General features: G+C 37.7%; 1 pseudogene; it reads left to right on the forward strand.

The window, feature by feature from the left end:
* The first annotated feature begins 2,597 nt into the window (after positions 1-2,597).
* LOC136125061 (cytochrome P450 1A1-like) lies at positions 2,598-16,774 on the forward strand (annotated as a pseudogene).
* Positions 16,775-19,073: the final 2,299 nt, after the last annotated feature.

The following is a 19,073-nucleotide window of genomic DNA, read 5'->3' on the forward strand; positions in this document are numbered from 1 at the left end:
AGGCTGGAGCTGGCCTTCAAAGTCTACTAGTCTGGAGGGACCATTTTACAGATGAGAAAACTGAGGCCAAAAGACACTATAATAGAGTTCCCACATCTAAATAGGGAAAGAGGTAGGCGGGGGAAACCCAGTCATCTTTGTGGGAGTCAAACCGTACCTACTTCTAGCCACACCCACTCACTTCTCATCTATTTAGTTGTCTGCTTTGGAAACGCCTCTGATAATTGTCAATGTGCATTTGTCAAATTGGAAGTTTGGTGAATGCCCAAGAGAAATGGAATTTTATGAAAAGGCAAGTGCTAGAAGTAATTGGTGATTCATTATTAAGCTCAAAAACCATGGGAAATAAATGAGGAAAATGACTTTATCTCGCAAAGCCTCCCCATAACAGGATGATACATTACCTCATAGAGGTATGAGCTTTGAAAGTGTGGATTTAGTGCTTGGTTCTGGATCTGGCATCTGGTAAGAGAGCAATAAATGGTCATAGAAGCGAGAGAGGTTTCCCAAAATCAGTATGCTGCAAAGCCTCAGTGCAATGACATTCTCACTGTTTTCTTCCTGAACTGAGAGAAAAGGGAAGTTTTGTAAATTGTAGCTGTTGCATTGATTAGGGACTCAGTTTTTCTTTTTAGTTTAAATGCACAATTTTCCCCCTATAAAAACAAGTTGATCTTTCACTTTTAACTCCAAAGTTAATTCCTTAGAAAACAGTGCCAACCAAGTTGGTGTAATTAGCCACATTTTATCTGTGAACTTGGAAAGGTAAAACAATCAACTAAAATAGAAGACAAGGGTTTTCTTACGTATTCAGAGTGAGGGCCATAAGATACACATTTCTTTGATCCTTGGTGCATTTTAAAAGTAGAACGTAAGCGTAGTGCTTTTTACCACCCTATCATTTTCTTCTGAACTGGAAAACAAATTCATTGCTGCTTGCAAGAATGCTTCCCAATATGAATGTGTGTGTGTGTGTATATATATATATATATATATATATATATATATATATATATATATATATATATGAAATCAAGTGTTGGCCTACTCAAAAACTCAAAAAGAACTGGATATTTACACTGGCAAATGAGTATACTGCCCACCAATGTTAACTTGTCTCAGGAAGTAATTTGAGAAGTGTGAAATTGAGTTGTTTTCTTTCAAGGGAGAGAAAGTTTTGTATTCTTTCTATAGTTACTAAAAAATGCAATAGCTAACAAAAAATATTCTTCATGTGTATTAAACTTTATTTTGCAGGGGTAGGGGAAGGAGGGGTGGGTAGGACTCCCTTGGTTTCAAGTAACAGAAACCAATTCTAGCTAGTTTAAGCAGGAAAGAATTCAATCCAAGGACAAGATCTCAGGAAGGTACTAGAAACAGTGAATGCAAGGTCATGAGGTCTCTCTCTCTCTGTTTCTTTTCCTTTCTACTTTATTTATTTTTCAGATGTGCTTTCACAGTTTCTTAGGTCCTCCTGGTAGGTGAAAGGTCCCCAAATCATATTTTCAGATTTATATCTTATAGATCTAGCTGCCCAATGAGAAGATGAACTTTCACAGCCCTAATTCCATATTCATAAGGAAGGTTCATCTTGGGTCAAGGGCTTATCCTTGGATCAATCATCCATGACTATGTGGGCAGGTTTCAAAACAGAAAGTCACTTTTACAAGCAGGCCTGAGAAGTTCAAGAACAGACTAGGCAGTCAGCCAACTAGATATCCACTAAATGGCTTGTAATTCACCAAGTACTTTTTAATAATGATTTCATTTCATCCTCAAACAATGACAGACCACTCTATTCACAGTTCTCTATACACTTTTCACTTTGTAATCTTAGTTTTGTTTATCTAGTTTCCTGATTAGTCTATGAAATTTTGTTTTGTATTTTTTGTTGTTGTTGTTGTTCGGTACACGGGCCTCTCACTGTTGTGGCCTCTCCCGTTGCGGAGCACAGGCTCCGAACGCACAGGCTCAGTGGCCATGGCTCACAGGCCCAGCTGCTCCATGTCATGTGCGATCTTCCCAGGCCGGGGCACGAACCTGCGTCCCTTGCATCGGCAGGCGGACTCTCAACCCCTGTGCCACCAGGGAAGCCCCTGTTTTGTATTTTTAGTGCCTGACACTGGGGTGTTCAGTAAATATTTGCTGAAAGAATGTATGACTAATTCTGTTAGGTAGGACACTTAGATGAGACAACTGGCATACACTTAGATTAAGTGACAGATTGAAGATCCCGCAGCTAATGAGTATGAACTCAGCTTCCATAGCCTCAATCCCTTTCCTACCTGCCAGGCTGCTTTCTACATTGAGTTGTCCTCTTCTTCTGATGCCATAGGGTGTCAACAACTGACATGAAAGGATTTGGTCTGGTGGTTAGAATCATGAAAGTAACAGAATTGAGATAAAGGTACAGTGCCTTTTACAAGAATTTAATTTTACCCTCTTGGTGCATTGTTTAATAACAGCTTTTAACTAAACACAAAGGGTCTGTACTTTTATTTTAAAAGTTTACATGGAGAAAGATTACTCTTAGTCTATGCTTAGAATGGCAAAAATAAGGGTTACGTATTTCTATTTTAGGTGTTTTATTCCTGAAAATGATATTCGGCATGGCAATCACTCCTGGAGAGGTGACCACTTCTCTCATAATTTGGGGATGGTTTTTGTTTTTGTAAGAGCCCTAAGGAGCAAAGGGAGAAAGCGGGTGTCTCCTCCTGGCCCGTGGTCCTTCCCCATCATAGGAAATCTTCTTCAGCTTGGAGACCATCCTTACCTTACATTCATGGAGACGAGGAAGAAATACGGAAATGTCTTTCTCATCAGACTTGGCATGGTGCCTGTCCTGGTGGTGAATGGGATGGAAATGGTGAAACAAGTACTACTCAAAGTTGGAGAGGGCTTCCCAGGTGGCACCATGGTTGAGAGTCCGCCTGCCGATGCAGGGGACATGGGTTCGTGCCCCAGTCTGGGAAGATCCCACATGCCGCGGAGCAGCTGGGCCCATGAGCCATGGCCGCTGAGCCTGTGCGTCCGGAGCCTGTGCTCCGCAACGGGAAAGGCCACAGCAGTGAGAGGCCCACGTACCTCAAAAAAAAAAAAAGATGGAGAGCATTTTTCAGGCCGACCTAACATGCATACATTTTCTTTCCTGGCAGAAGGAAAGAGTCTTAACGTTTCCGGTCAATTACGGAGAGAGTTGGAAGCTTCATAAGAAAACTGCTTCCAATGCTTTACAACATTTTCTAAAGCAGAAGCAAAATCCTCCACTTGCTTTTGCTTACTTGAGAAACATGTCATTGAGGAAGTTTCTGAGCTGGTAAAAGTCTCTGCAGAGTTGACTTCCAAGAATGGCAGCTTTGACCCCAGAGGTGCTATTACGTGTGCAGTGGCCAACGTTGTCTGTGCCCTTTGTTTGGGCAAGAGATGTGACCACAGTGATGAGGAGTTTCTTAGAACAGTTAAAGAGAATGGTGACTTACTCAAGGCCTCCAAGGCTGCTAATCCTGCCGATTTCATACTGTGTTTCGGCTACCTTCCACTGCAAATTATAAATTCTCCCCAGGAGTTTTATCAGGCCCTGAATCAGTTTATTGCTCTACATGTGCAAGATCATCTTACAACATATGATACGGTAAGGGTTTAAATTCATGCCAGGACTGGGGATTTGGTGAGAAGTGAAAAAAAAAAGGGTGAGATGCATTAAGAACTCAGACAACTTTATGTACTTCCTTGGTTCTTTCACTGTAATTTTTCCATAATGAACCTTACCCAAACTATTGGTAAATGTGAGGTCCAATCAGAGCAATTATAGGGCAGTATTACTTAGTTCTCATGTAGGGACCATAAGAAGAGCTTTGAATTTTTTGAGACCTCAGAAATTTCCCTAATGTGCTGCTACTTGAATTATGAATCTGTAATTGACTGATAAATGATGACTAACATGTAGGTGAGCCTCCTGAAGAAATGACCCAATAATTTTGTTTCTCTAATTTTTCATCTGAAACTATCAGGTCTTAAAATTATTAGCATATTTTTTTTCAGAAAGTGTTTTGAATAATTATAAAGAATATTCTATAGGAACCTTCCAATTTACCCTCATATCCTACTTGAGTTTCTTTCCTATGAAGAAATGAACTTTGAGGTCATAACACATGTAGAAATGTTATCCATGTGACAGAAGCAAACCTTCTTATGAGGCCATTGAGATGTTTTTGGCCCAATTTGATGGTCCACAAAAGAGTAAATTTCTCTCTTGAAATATGTATGTACTAGAAAGAATCCTAGTTCTTGGGGACCAATTTGCTGAGAGGAGAGCATCGGGAAAAAAAAAACCATGAAAATGTGAGTAATTGAGCAAATGAAGAGATGTGAGGATTTAAGTCCCCTCTGATTAGAAGGAAGAGGCAGAAAACAATGTGTCTCAGGGTACCAGCAGGGAATTCTAGATCAGATACAGTAAGTAAAAGAGTTTGTGAAATTCATAAATTTTGCTTCCTACTCCCTAACCTACTCTAGCCCCACTTCCTCGTCATGGGGATTATAGTAAAATCCTTACAGTAGGTTTGAAAACCTCCTATTGTATTTATTGCTTAGCAATCTCTCTGTAATAAGTTAACCTCTGACTTTTCTAAGTGTGCTTCCAGACATAGGTATATTCTTTATTGATTGAAAAAAAACTTTTAAGAAAAAATTTGAGTTTGGTACCTTGATTTTCTATTCTACATTCTTTTTTTTTTTTTTTGCAGTACGCCGGCCTCTCGGCCTCTCACTGTTGTGGCCTCTCCCATTGCGGAGCACAGGCTCCAGACGCGCAGGCTCAGCGGCCATGGCTCACGGGCCCAGCCGCTCCGCAGCATGTGGGATCTTCCCAGACCAGGGCACGAACCCGTGTCCCCTGCATCAGCAGGCGGCCTCTCAACCACTGTGCCACCAGGGAAGCCCTCTACATTCTTTTAAGATTGAACATTGCCTTAAGATTAAGCATTAAGAAGCAAAACTTGTTGCAAGGTTTAAAATGATCTACCTATATTCTTTATATTCCTAAGCTAATTGGGTTCATTTCAAGTTCATTTCAAGGCTTTTCTTGCATGAGAGTCATATATGCTGTAAAATGTAGTTAGGGATGACTAATCATGTTAAGGTTTATATCCTCAGGACTATATCCAAGATATCACTGATGCTCTGATTAATACATGCCACAACAAATATGCCGCTACCAAAACAGCCACCTTAAATGATGATGAAATCATAAGCACTGTGAATGACCTCTTTGGAGCTGGTATGTGAAAGTATTTATCAATATTTAAGGTGGGGCTTCCCTGGTGGCGCAGTGGTTGAGAGTCCGCCTGCCGATGCAGGGGACATGGGTTCGTACCCCGGTCTGGGAAGATCCCACATGCTGCGGAGCGGCTGGGCCTGTGAGCCATGGCCGCTGAGCCTGCGTGTCCGGAGCCTGTGCTCTGCAACGGGAGAGGCCACAGCAGTGAGAGGCCTGCGTACCGCAAAAAATACATATATATATATTTAAGGTGAAGCAAGATTAATTGCAATTTTCTGTTTTCTACTGTTTACATTTTAGAGTCTTTCCCTCTTTTGATATCGGCCATTTACTACTTTCATCCCTACATCCCACTCCCAGTACCTTTCCCAACCCATTGACATTTACTCTTAATCTGTTTAAGTGCTGTTTTTTTGTTTCATGTATTCTTATAAAATGGGCTTTATATTTTCATGTATTAGCGTGTATTCTAATATTATCATGAATTTTAATATATGTAAATTACCATTGTTATTTACATCTCAACTTATTTCTAACTTTTTTCATGAAGCCCTATATTTTTAAGGTTCAATCATGGTTGTCAGGTGTATTTCTAATTTGCTTCTTCTAATGGTTGCATAGTACTCCATGGCCAGTACCCCCTACATTTTACTAGTCTGCTGTCTCAGTAATGCAGATATTGGCAATGCTAAGATGACTATCTTTGTGCATCAGTTTTCCCTCCTTTTTCATTATGGTCTTACGTTAAGAAGCAGAATTTCTGGGTCACCTAATAAAAGGATTCTTGAGTTTTTCATACAGATTACCAGAATCCTTTTCAGAAAGACAATTTATACTGCCACCACACTACTATCATTCTTACATTTCATAGTTTTTTTCTAAATCATTTTTACCTATTGATGGAAGAAATTTTCATATATTGAGGTATGGGGAAGTCATCATGGTGGATACGTGATTTGGCTTGAGCTTTATGCTAACTAGTATGGCCTGTACATCTGCTTAACCGTTAAAAAAAAAAAGAAGAAGAATGCATTTATCAGATTGTTCGGAATGTCTACTTTGAAGATAGATATAATATATATGTCATCCCCCCTTCCTATGACACCAATGCTAGTACTCCTTTGAAGATGAAGTTTCCTTCTCAGACACCAAGGTCATGCTGACTCACTGTAAATATACTAACCTGTCTTTTTTGAAACCTTGAAGGAATGTACCCATGTCATGTTTGATGTTTGTTCTTTGTTCTGACAAAATATAAAACTGTGGTTCAGGTAACCATAATGGAGCTGGATGGCCATTGTGGATGTGATTTCAGACACATCCCTGCATCACTGAGAACTTGAATTTTCTGTGCTGTATCAAACTCAAGGACAACACCAGCCATTTTTAAAACAATATCTGCTAGTAGCTGCAAGCTGCAATATTATGGTTAGAAGGTTTCCCCTTGTAACTAAGCAACCATTTCAGACCCCAGCCAACCCTTGTTGAACAGCCACACTTACTTCTTGCCAGCTCCAACCATAATTCTTGACAGACAACCTATGTAACTTTGCAGTTTTTGCCTATACAAACCTTCCCCATTTTGTATTCTGGGGAAACACAATTCAAGTGCTTCTTGAATCTGTGTCTCCTGGGCTATAGTCCTCAGTTTAGTTCGAATAAAACTCTCTTCTATACCTATTATAGATTGTTTTTTATTTGTGTTGACACTATCAAATTTCTTATAGTTCCTGTAAGATATTAGACTGCAGAAAGAAAATTCCCTTAGTGTAACAACAAAACAACAAAATTCTAAAGATGTTTTAGTAGTTTCATTTTACATGGAATATTCTTCAGACTTGTTTTTTCATTTCTTCTTTATGCAATAGTTATTGGCAATTGGGTTCACTTTTTTCTAGTATCTATGTATTTGTGTTCCTGAATTTTCTTTGCAAACAGAGGCATTTGTTTGGGTTTATATTATTTTTCCTCATGCAAATACCTCTGCTCCCCCTCCCCACACATTTATATATATTTATTATTTTGATCATGATTTAAATCTGATGGATGCAGGGGTTATTTATCATACAAATTTGATCATGCTGTACTTAGCATTTCTTCTGCCAGCTATCTGATGCTAAATACTGTCGTTAGAATTTGTGAGGACATTTTTTTAAAGCCTGAACACCACTGAGTACTAAAGACTGGGTGTGTATGGGTGTGATTAACACAAGTGGGCTTTATTTTCATTGGAATTCCATGAGATATCTCATAAATTTATTTCAGAAATATACAGTACGCCGAGATCATGAAGTAATCAACAAATACAAAATTATGGCAAATAACTAAAATGATTAGAATATAGAAGAGTGCCACCAGATGTGCACAATCCAGTTAAACATAGTTTAGATAAAATGTGTGAAAAATAAGTAATATTCAGTGTAACACATTATTTATTTAAGCATTTATTAATGCAACAAACCTGGCTGAAATAATTTCATTTTGAATTCAAATAAGAGTAATAAAGAAAATTAATTTAAAAACTTCTACATGTGTCTGCTACCATTCTAGTGGTACATGATAGAATACTTTAGTAGAAGAAAATAGTGAGTGCTAAACCACATATTTTATTTTATTTTTATTTTTATTTTTTTGCGGTACGCGGGCCTCTCACTGCTGCGGCCTCTCCCGTTGCGGAGCACAGGCTCCGGACGCGCAGGCTCAGCGGCCATGGCTCACGGGCCCAGCCGCTCCACGGCATGTGGGATCTTCCCGGACCGGGGCATGAATCCGTGTCCCCTGCATCGGCAGGCAGACTCTCAACCACTGCGCCACCAGGGAAGCCCTAAACCACATATTTTAGTGGATAAAATTTTTGAGCACACTGTTTCATCCGATCTGCTGTATTATTAACACTTATATTCCATATTTGACTCTTCAAATTGATCATAGGGATAATTTAGTTTCTCCTTTGGCTATAGTCAGTCTCTCCCAAAATAATTTATTATAAGCTCGATTGTTAGATAATCTGCCAAGATAAATAATAGGTTGCTTAAACCTTGATATAAACAGAAAATTTTATGATGATCCAAATATGAATCCTATTATTTATCCAGATAGACCTAGGTCTTGGATATAATGTCCATGGCTCTACAATGTGCAAAATCAGTGCCTTTCGTGCAGCATTCATGACTTGTTTCGTTTGTCTTTTGATAGTGAATAGAGTCAATATATTCTGAATAGAAGTCCATATTCTCACACCATACTGCACATTACTACAAACACCATTGTTGGCAACTGCATTTGGACAACTCACTTTTAGGATAATTCCTTGCACTGTGAAGTCATGTTAGAAATTTTGTGGCATGAGAACTATTGAATCTACTGGCTCACTGTTAGAGATTGCCCTATTCAAAAAATGTAAAACCAAGTCTTGAGATGATTGGGAAGGATTTTACTTTGCTCTGTAGCTACATTTGGGTGCAAATGAACCCGCGTCCCCTGCATCGGCAGGAGGACTCTCAACCACTGCGCCACCAGGGAAGCCCTGATCACATTCTTTGATGTAGTATCAAGTCATCCTTGAGAAAAAGATGAAGTTTTACATAGAGTTTCTGGCTTTTATTTTCAATAATGAAAAACATCTTACCAGTGTATAGATAATATCAAAAGTGAAGATACCTTGTTTAAAGGATGAATTTTAAAACAAAGCAAGTACACTAAAAATCAGTATTTAAAAAAATTGAATGTACTCAACCTTCCATTATGCACTTATACAAACTTATGGCCTTGAAGCCAGATAAGTCCAAGTTTAAGTCCTGACTCTGTCTCTTCTGAGTTGTCACCTTGAGCAAGGTTCATAATGTCCTTGTAGCACAGTTTTCTCTTCAATAAAATGAGCATAGAACAGAAAAAGCATTCAATAGCTATGTATGATTTATGATATTAATTATTATTATACATAAATCATAGCCATTATTATTGTAACAATGGTTTATTTTGTAGTGAAATATTTCCAGTGTTTTCATTTGCCTTATAGATAATACCTATATATTTAAAACTTTTATTTTATTTTTTCTTGTGGTTGCAAACACGTAACATTAAATTTACTACATTAAACATTTTTACATGTACAATTCAGTAGTGTTGTGTATATTCACATTGTTGTGTAACAGATCTTTAGAACTTTTTCATCTTGCAAAATTATAACTCTATGCCCATTAAACCCCAATTTTCCCACCTCTGTACTCCCAGCCCTAAGCAGCTACCTTTCTAATTTATGTTTTTACGATTTTGACTACTTTAGATACCTTATATGAATGAAATCAGACAGTATTTTTCCTTTTGTGACTGGTTTGTTTCATATAGCATAATGTCCTTGAGGTTCATCCATATTGTAGCAAGTGACAGGATCTCTTTCTTTTTAAGGCTGCATAATATTCCATTGCATGCATATACCACATTTTGTTTATCTATTCATTCATCGATGTACATGTGGGTTGTTTCCGCCTCTTGGCTATTGTGAATAATGCTACCATGAACATGGTGGTACATATATCTTTTTAAATCCATGCTTTCAGCTCTTTTGAATTAATGGATCACTTGGTAATTCTTTTTTAAATATTGTGAGGACCCTTTATATTGTTTTCCATAGTGACTGCACCATTTTACATTTCTACCAGCAATGCATTAGAGTTCCAATTTTTCCACATTCTCATCAACACTTGCTGTTTACTGCTTATTGGTAGTGGCTGTTCTAATGGGTAAAAGGTTAAGCCTATATTTTGAAATAAACGTTAATGTATAATAATTGTATTATTAATTGGTAGTCAGATACTTTCCCTGGATTCTTAGTATTCAAATACAAAGTAACTTGAGGATCCAATTTTGCTAATACTTTTTTCCAAGACACTTTTTCTCTCTTTTTTCTTTCAGAGTTTGAAACAATATCAACATGTCTATATTGGAGCTTTCTTTATTTGATATACTGTCCAGAAATTCAAGCCAAAATTCAAGAAGAAATTGGTAACATGCTTTCAGATGAAAAGTATAATTCTTATAAGAATATATTTTCATTTTTAAATTAAATTTTTTAAAAAACCTTTTTTTTTTACCCACATGGAAACATTGGGATGAAATCAACCAGGTTTGAAGACAGGAAAATTTTACCCTCCACAGAAGCTTTCATAAAGGAAATATTCAGACATGCCTCCTTTCTTCCTTTTACTATTCTTCATTGGTAAGGATATGCTGCTCCTTTGGGACAACAACTCTCCCAAAGGTGGTGTGGGGAGGAGTGAGGAATCTCAGGCATTAGACTGAATACTTTAAGTGCTTTAAAATCTATAGTGTGTTAATGTTATTTTAATATTATTTTAAATCATTTTATTTTCTTTTGAAACCTTTAATGAAATTTTAACATAGAGCAAGGCAAATTTTGTGAATATCTTTTATAACTAAACTATGATGCCATTAACTTTCATCTTATATTTAAAAATTAAGGGGAGAGAAGGATATAGAAATTTGGAACAATTGATAATCCAACCATAATATATGTTTGACTATTAAGCGTTGTACAAACTCACTTAACTTCCCCTTACGAGTAGCGTTAGCCGCCTGCTAATGTGATGTGGCTTCATTTTCAGTAGCTATGAATTTTACTGAACAGTAGACCGAGGAAGGTAGTTGCCACAAACAGATTAAACAGAGTCTACATTTATAGATATTTGAAAGTTTACTGAACCTTATGCCAGATTCTCCAGATCCCAAATGCATGCAAGTATAGACTAAGTAGATAGGCTTTATTAAATATGTATGTGAACAACCAAAGTTCTGGTGGTTTGAACTATTTCCATTCCACACAACTAAAATAAAAAATTAAATTCTCCGTGCTTTTTCTCTCCCCATCTTTATATAGCGAAGGAGGGGGAATGTCTCTCACGCCATGTGGTAATCGGCAGAGCAAAATGCAGTGCCTCAGCCCATGTATCTCCAAGGGCCAGACCCCTAGCTGAGCAGAGTCAAGCCCAGACAGTGAGCCACTCAGTCCCCTGTATTTTGCCTCTCTCATTTGCTCTCCATATTCACACATGATGCTGTCTATTCACTGTGATCCCTTTTCTTCAGATCCCCTTTCTGGTTGAAGTAGACTTCATCTTTAACTTAAGTTTATAACACATCCTACATTTAAATATGCAGCTCTTCTGTCCCAAAGGCTTCCGTAGGGTGACTTTGGGTGCTTCATAAAAGAGTACGACCTACAAGCTTTACTAACAAATCAGGAACAGAGAGACCTGCCAAGTTTACAGGCATTATTTGGGATGAAATGGAAGTGATCATAATCTTTGGGATCCTGAAAACACATCTGAGAGCCTCACTAATAGGGAGAAATATATTTTAGGAAATAGGTATTCATTATATTATTAGAAGTGAAGAAATAAACTAATATATCAACTATAAAGATCAGAGGCATCGGCCAATGAGAGTAGTGTGATATAAACCAAGAATTTTAGCACAAACATAAAAGGCATCTTATATATTGATACGTTGTTTGGGATTAATCCGTTCTCCACTTGGATGTTTACCATTTTCCATTTAAAAGGACAAGGGATTAAAGAGCAGAAAATGGTTAAAATGAAATGAATTTTAAAAAGATAAATGGAAGAATCTTAGGTAAAGGGGGCAAAAGTTTTGCTCTTATATATAACGTATGTACACACATACACGAAAAACCAAACAGTACCCTAATAAATATTTATTGCATGTATGCTCTTTAAAAGTTACGTGGAAAGGCATTTTTATATATGAAGTTTCAGAAGTATATATTTAGAAAGAGAGACCCTACAATGAATACATTTATATATTGAGTCCTTCTTTGGAATATATAGTCACTCATAGTTTAATATTAATGAAATCAAATTTTACGTGCTAGGTTTCCCTAGGGTGGGGGCATGTGGTTTTTATGCAGAGTAGAATTTGAGCAGCTGAATCCACAGAAGGAGTGTGGACAGGAATGTACTGAGAAAGGCAAGTGGCTATACCTAGAAGCCAGTAATCCTTCCAACAAATGGCTCCATCCCTTTTTTGACCTTCTCCTTTGTTGGGTTTTGAGGGCACCCAATGAATAATACCCATATTATTTGCCAAAGTTCAGTACCAGCTGCAAGATGAAAGTAGGTCTGAGAGACTTTCAAATATTAACTTTTTTAATGATCAGAGCTAGTTTGCACAGTTTGGCTTACAGCTAGACCAAGGAGGCTTACTCATACTTTTTACCTGAATTAGACATACTTCTCCACTCAGACTCTGGCAAAGTTGGACAACAGCAGTCTCCTCTGTACGAAACCTGCTCTTCAGCTCAGCCCATTAATAACTATAGATGAGATGTATTACCTTCTCTATAGGTTGGCTAATCAGAAAAGAGAACCCAGAAGTGGCTAAGACAAATGTGTCCAGTGACTGCTCTTAAACTCATCACATTGAAATGTCACTGCTTCTCTGGGGAGAAGTGAGTGTGAGGGCCATCTCAGAAGTTAGGGAGTGCCATATGGAAATATAACATGACTTAATCTAAACTGTGCATAATTACAGAGGTATAAAAGGGAAAGATGTACAGTATACATAATGAAGTCTGAGTATGGGACTAGAAAAATAGAATACTTGTTCTAGAAGCAGCTTAGAGACCATCCAATACAACCAATATCATTTCACAGCTAGGAAATGAAACCATAGAGTAGATATGAGATTTGCCCAACATCTCACTGAGACCAATATCTAGAGTTCAGATTTCCTAGTTCCAATTCCATTCCAATTCCTAGTTCCTCCCATCAAGTACTAAATGATGTTATGTTTTGTTTTTCTAACCTACTAATAGAAGCCAAAAACACATGGGGTACAAAGAAAATGCTTTATGATGTCCTTAATAGTTTCTGGTTGTATTTGAATGTGTCTACTTATGACCAACTCTGTCATAGAAATATTGAGATAATTTTCTAGAGATTTTAGCTCATAGCAATGCCTTCAATATATTAGGTGCTCAATATGCTTAACAAATACAAGAAAAAGAATAAATTAGTGATTTGACAATAGGTAGAAGATATATCAATTAATGAACAAAGGGAGATTTATAAAGATGTCACATCATTATTGCAGTAAAAAATAACACTAACAAAAAATAGTCCATCCATCATGGGAGGCAGCTTAGGGATGGGTTATTTGAATTTATAGGATGCGTTGTAATGCTGCCTTTCTCTTTCCTACAGTACTACATCAGATACTACTCTGAATGGTTATTTCATTCCCAGGAAAACATGCACCTTTATTAATATGTATCAAGTAAATCATGATGAGGAAGCCACCAAAATTATTTCCTGAGATAAAATTTGCTTGGTTGTTTGTTTGCTATTTATTAATCCGGGAAAAATTTACATTCTTCTTAACCAAACTTCATTCCCTCTGTTTCTCTTGAAAGAAGTTGGAAAGAAATTCAGTTTTCTTTCCTCACAGATAATAGGAAGGATGAAATCTTAATACAGATTCATTCAGGGTAAATCGAATTTCAAAAGTGGGCTCACTGGGGGAGGTGTAAGCGAAGGACTTCGTGGGCTCACCCTCTGCATGTGTATGACCAGCTGATATTTGAAAAGCAGCCTGAAACCCCCCACTGGAGTGTAAGCCACCAAGCAGGGATTTGTTTTTTCTCTCCCTTTTTGTTTGTTTGCTTTTTCCTCAACCCCAGTACCTAGATCAGTGCCTGGCACATAGTAGGCACTCAGTAAATATTTGTGAATAAAATGCAACTAGAGGCTTGCCCATATCAACTACGGAAGGGCAGTCTGAGCCTAAGGTACCTCGGGCAGTGAAAAGTGAGGGTGATGAGTGGTGATGGCACTGGTGGGAATAATGGTGAGTACAGTTAATCTTTATAGACTCCCACTGTGTGCTGGGCACAAAAGCTCAGATATATCTCCTCTGACCTCAACAGTAATCCTATATAGTGGTGCTAGCATGACCCCAATTTTACTGATGAAGAAACTTTCAGCCAGATTGAACAAATTACTTACGATCACATGTTCAGCAGGTAAGAGAAGCAGGACTCACATCCAGTGTAAATCCTGTTTAATATGTAAATCTTATTTAATGGAAATTATATGCTCCATGTGGTGAGGGCTTGATGTCACCAGTAAACTGGTAAAGATTGCAATCTTTCCTTTCCCCCCCCCCACCTTTGGCCACCACACGGCTTGCGGGATCTTAGTTCCCAACCAGGGATCAAACCTGAGCCTTGGCAGTGAAAGCACCAAGTCCTAAAAACTGGACCGCCAGGGAATTCCCAAGATGGCATTCTTATACACTCAGCCGGTTGTATGTACAGTACTCTGTACAGCTTCTCCGTCTTCACCCAACATCTCATCTGACCGACGGCTTAGGCTCCAGGCTCTTAGGGAGGGAGTTGATTATCCTGTGTACCTAACAGCACCTTCACAATCTCTGTAACTAGCAAAATGGTAGAATACACTGCACAGACCGTCCCACTGGAACACTTATTGTCAGAGAGATTGATACATCCATTCTCCACCCAGTGATCATATTGGATAAACCTAAGCATTTTTAAACCCATTATAAGAAGAAATACAGTCAGTGTAAATTGAATGGCATTTATTTTCAGTTGGTACAACCCCAAGTATCCCAAGTGTTATAGTATCCTAAGAACTTGTGATTATATTGAATATGGAGTAATGATCAAACAAATTCAGTTAACACAGGTGCTAGTAAAGAAATACTATTTGTATGGCGGCACTTGTTTAAGTAAATGAGTATGTAATTCAAGACTTGATATTATGGGAAAATTATTCATGTTGAATCTAAAAGGTCACAAACTCAAGCACCCACTGAGCAGTGGAAAATACCAAAAATGAAAGAATTGTACTTTGTTGAAGCAGTGGCAAGAGGTCATCTGCTGCATCTAATTCAACCCAATAAACTGTTGGCGAGCAGGGCATTGTCCCACTGTTATCAGCTCTTTAGTTTTAAAAAAATAGAACGTGAAAATGTAGATTTTCATGTGGAATCTTCTGATTTTTAAATGTCAGCAGCAATTAACTATTTTTAAAAGATTATGAGAGCAAAACGAAGTTTCTTGGAGGACTGAGTATGACTTGTAAGTCCCCAGGTCCATGACCTCTGGTGCAGAGAGAAAACAAATTTTTCTCCTAGACAGAGGGTGACATCTATAGGCAAAGAGACCCAGTTCTTTATGAAGTCAAGTGAGTCCCTGATGTATGGCTTAAGATGTAGGCAACTCACAAACATTAGTTGTCATAGACGAGCCAGATGTGGTGCCTGTAACAAAAAAAAAGGTGGAGGGAGAAGAGAGAACCAAATGCACAACAATTTGGGAACTGTGGGCAACCCCCTCAATCAGGGCTGCTTTCAGGAGACCTGGCTCCTCCTGTGATGATGTATGAAGGCTATTTCCTAAACATAGTGAGAGAGCACCAGAGTGAGAGGTGTGTCTCAGTCTCATCATTCCTGCTTATTTTGCTTAAAGCAAAGGAGATTGAATATTTATTACCTTATTTATGCCACAATTTTGGATTATTCTAATGAGAATTTTGTGGAATTATTCATTTAAGATAAAAAATTTAAATACATTTCATGTATTTTATTCACTACTTAATGAACCAGAAGTCATTTTAGTGAAAAATAATTGTATTAAATTTTTTTTTTTTTTTTGCCTCTCCCATTGCGGAGCACAGACTCTGGACACGCAGGCTCAGCGGCCATGGCTCACGGGCCCAGCCGCTCCACAGCATGTGGGATCTTCCTGGACCAAGGCACGAACCCGCGTCCCCTGCATCAGCAGGCGGACTCTCAACCACTGCACCACCAGGGAAGCCCTGTATTAAATTTTTATGATAACTAAACCTGTCAACATATTAAAGGAAAGAAAGACATATATATCTGTAATAATTACATAATTACATAGCTCCATAACTATATACATATATATATATATAATTTATAAAGGATGTTCTGAACTTGAACAGAACACTTTATGCAAAACAAAATTATTATGGAAAAGTTGGCAACAAAGGTAAAAGTGATAAAATGATTCCTTTAAAATTTTTTATTTTTGTCTATTTTATACAGAACTATTTGGGATAATCCCAATTTATTTAGACCTGAGAGATTTCTAAATGAAAACATGGAACTGAATAGAACTTTGTTGAGAAGGTGTTGACTTTTGGAATGGGAATCCAGAAGTGTCTCAGAGAAGATGTTGCACGAAATGAGATATTCATTTTCATCACCACAGTTCTACAGCAGCTCAAGCTGGAGAAGTGCCCAGAAGCTGAGCTTGACCTGACACCCATGTATGGGTTATCCATGAAGCCAACACCATACCAACTTCAAGTAGAGACCCACTCCACAGGTAGTTCCTGTTCATAGATTCTCAGACTGGGTGGAGGGTTTCTTGTTTAATTCAGAAAAATTATGGGCTTCAAATTCATTTAACAAGAAATTTAAAATTCATACCCCTATGCTGTGCTGTTCAGTTCATTGTATGCCATCCTAATGTAGGAGTTGATTTTTGAGTGTATGGGGTTTTAAACCCATGTCTCATGTGATGGTGTCCCAGGTGTCACTGTGTCACTGTGAATATGGAAGAAGGGAACGAGGACTGCTGGATGGAGTGAGCAGGCAAAGGAGTTCTATCTTCCTTCCCTTAATGCCAGCTACAATAGACAGGTGTACTGATATTTGTTTTAAATATTGGGTTCAGAATAAGAACAAGGTTCTGATTTTAAATACATTTCTTTCCACTGGACTAGGAGCTAGGTATTCAAGAGGTCCTAAGAAGGGAGCTAGAGTGACCCAGAACAGCAGAGAACATTCATGGTGATAATAGGTGGACTGAGCTAGATTTAGAGAGGCAGGGAATGGAACTTGAAGGGGGGGTGGGTTTCTTCAAAATCTATTTTTATATCTGCTCTTATGTTTTCTGGATTGTGAATTTAACTTCAGAGCAAATTGGTGTTTTTACAGTGTTACTAATCCCTTTTGATACCTACTAGTTATACGTGTGTATTAGTTTGCAAGGGCTGCCATAACAAAATACCACAGCCTGAGTGGCTTTAACAACAGAAATTTGTTTTCTCACAGTTCTGGAGGCTGGAAGTGTAAGATCAAGGTGTCAGCAGTGTTGGTTCCTCCTGAAGGCACTTTCCTGGGTTTGTAGATGGGCTATCCTCACATGGCCTTTTCTCAATGGCCACTCATCCCTGTGTCTCTCCTTTTTGTTGTAAGGACAACAGTTATATTCGATTAAAGCCTCATCCTAACAGCCTCATTTTAGCTTAACTATTGGGTTGGCCAAAAAGTTCGTTTGGGTTTTTCCATAAGATGTTACTGGAAAACCCAAATGAACTTTTTGACCAACCCAATACCTCTTTAAAGACCTTATCTCCCAATACAGTTACATTCTGAGGTACTGGGGTTTGGGATTTCAACATATGAGTTTGCGGTGTGTGTGGGGGGAAGATACAATTCAGCCCATAATAACATGTTATGAGAAAAAAAAAGACAGCAATTAAAACGTTTTTTCAGTATAGTACGCAGCACTAAGTATGTGCTTCTTTAATTGAACTTGTTAATGAGCTAAGGCATATAAGGGACATTAAATGGACAGTGAAAAACTAAGAATTTCAGATTGAAGCTTTAAGGGCAGTTGCATTATAAAGGGCTTGAAATCCAGGCGGGAGTTGAGAGCATGTCAGAAGTCTAATTCAAATGGAGAGAGCACTTAGGGATAATGACCTAAGACCATCTGGATGATGACCATCTTGACCAGGATGTTGCAATGGAAGCCGAGAAGTTAAACAACTGACAGACATTGAGGATTAAAGTCAGGACTTTGTCTTTCTTTCCAAGTACAAATAAATTCAGCATAATCCTTGGGAATAAACAAATTAGGTTGCCTGTCCTTTTTTGTAAAAGCTTTTGAAATTATTTGTATTATCCACGTGACAGTGTGTCAAACTGAAACTATCCTTACATTTTTTTCTGTAAAAAACTATCAAATCTTCTGTATATGCGCTAATAATGGGGAGGACAGGAACACTATAGGAATCTTGTTATCTGTTTATCTGGTATTTTCTTTAAGGAATTGTGTTTTTCTAAAACTCTTGTTTTTTTTTTAAACAGTAAGCAAATAAGATTCTATACATTTATTTTAACACACTGTATTGTAAAATGCTAATTTTCACTTTAACTCTGCTCCTAAGGCATAATTAGTGTACTGTTGGGCTTTTTGTATAATTCATAAGTTTGCAGTTTATGTAATTTTAGAAACATGGATAAGAATAAGACAGGGAAAAGAACATTGAAAAGCAAAATAGAAATAACTTTTCTTTTTCATTTAATATGTAACGATGAGCTATTTTTAATTATATGTATTTACTTATCTGGAAATAATTTATTTTATGAAATATAATTAGATGCAACACAGTGTACCAACATTTTATATTGAAATAACTTATAACATAAACACTCTAAATAATCAACTGGAGATTACACACAGAATTCATTATGACGATGGAGCAATTGATAATACATGGATATATGCATCAGTGGTGATCCAAGACGAGTGAAGTCCTTAAAGCCATTATACATGAAGTAAAAAGATAGAGTAATAGATATTAGATATCCTGCTATACAAAGGTGCATATGGATGCTTACCACACTGTGCCCCCCTTGTACCTACAGCCCCCTGGGGCTTTTGGTAACACCATGAAGATGAAGGTCAGACTAGAAA

The sequence above is a fragment of the Phocoena phocoena genome, chromosome 6, assembly GCF_963924675.1.
Source record: "Phocoena phocoena chromosome 6, mPhoPho1.1, whole genome shotgun sequence".
Taxonomy (NCBI): Eukaryota; Metazoa; Chordata; class Mammalia; order Artiodactyla; family Phocoenidae; genus Phocoena; species Phocoena phocoena.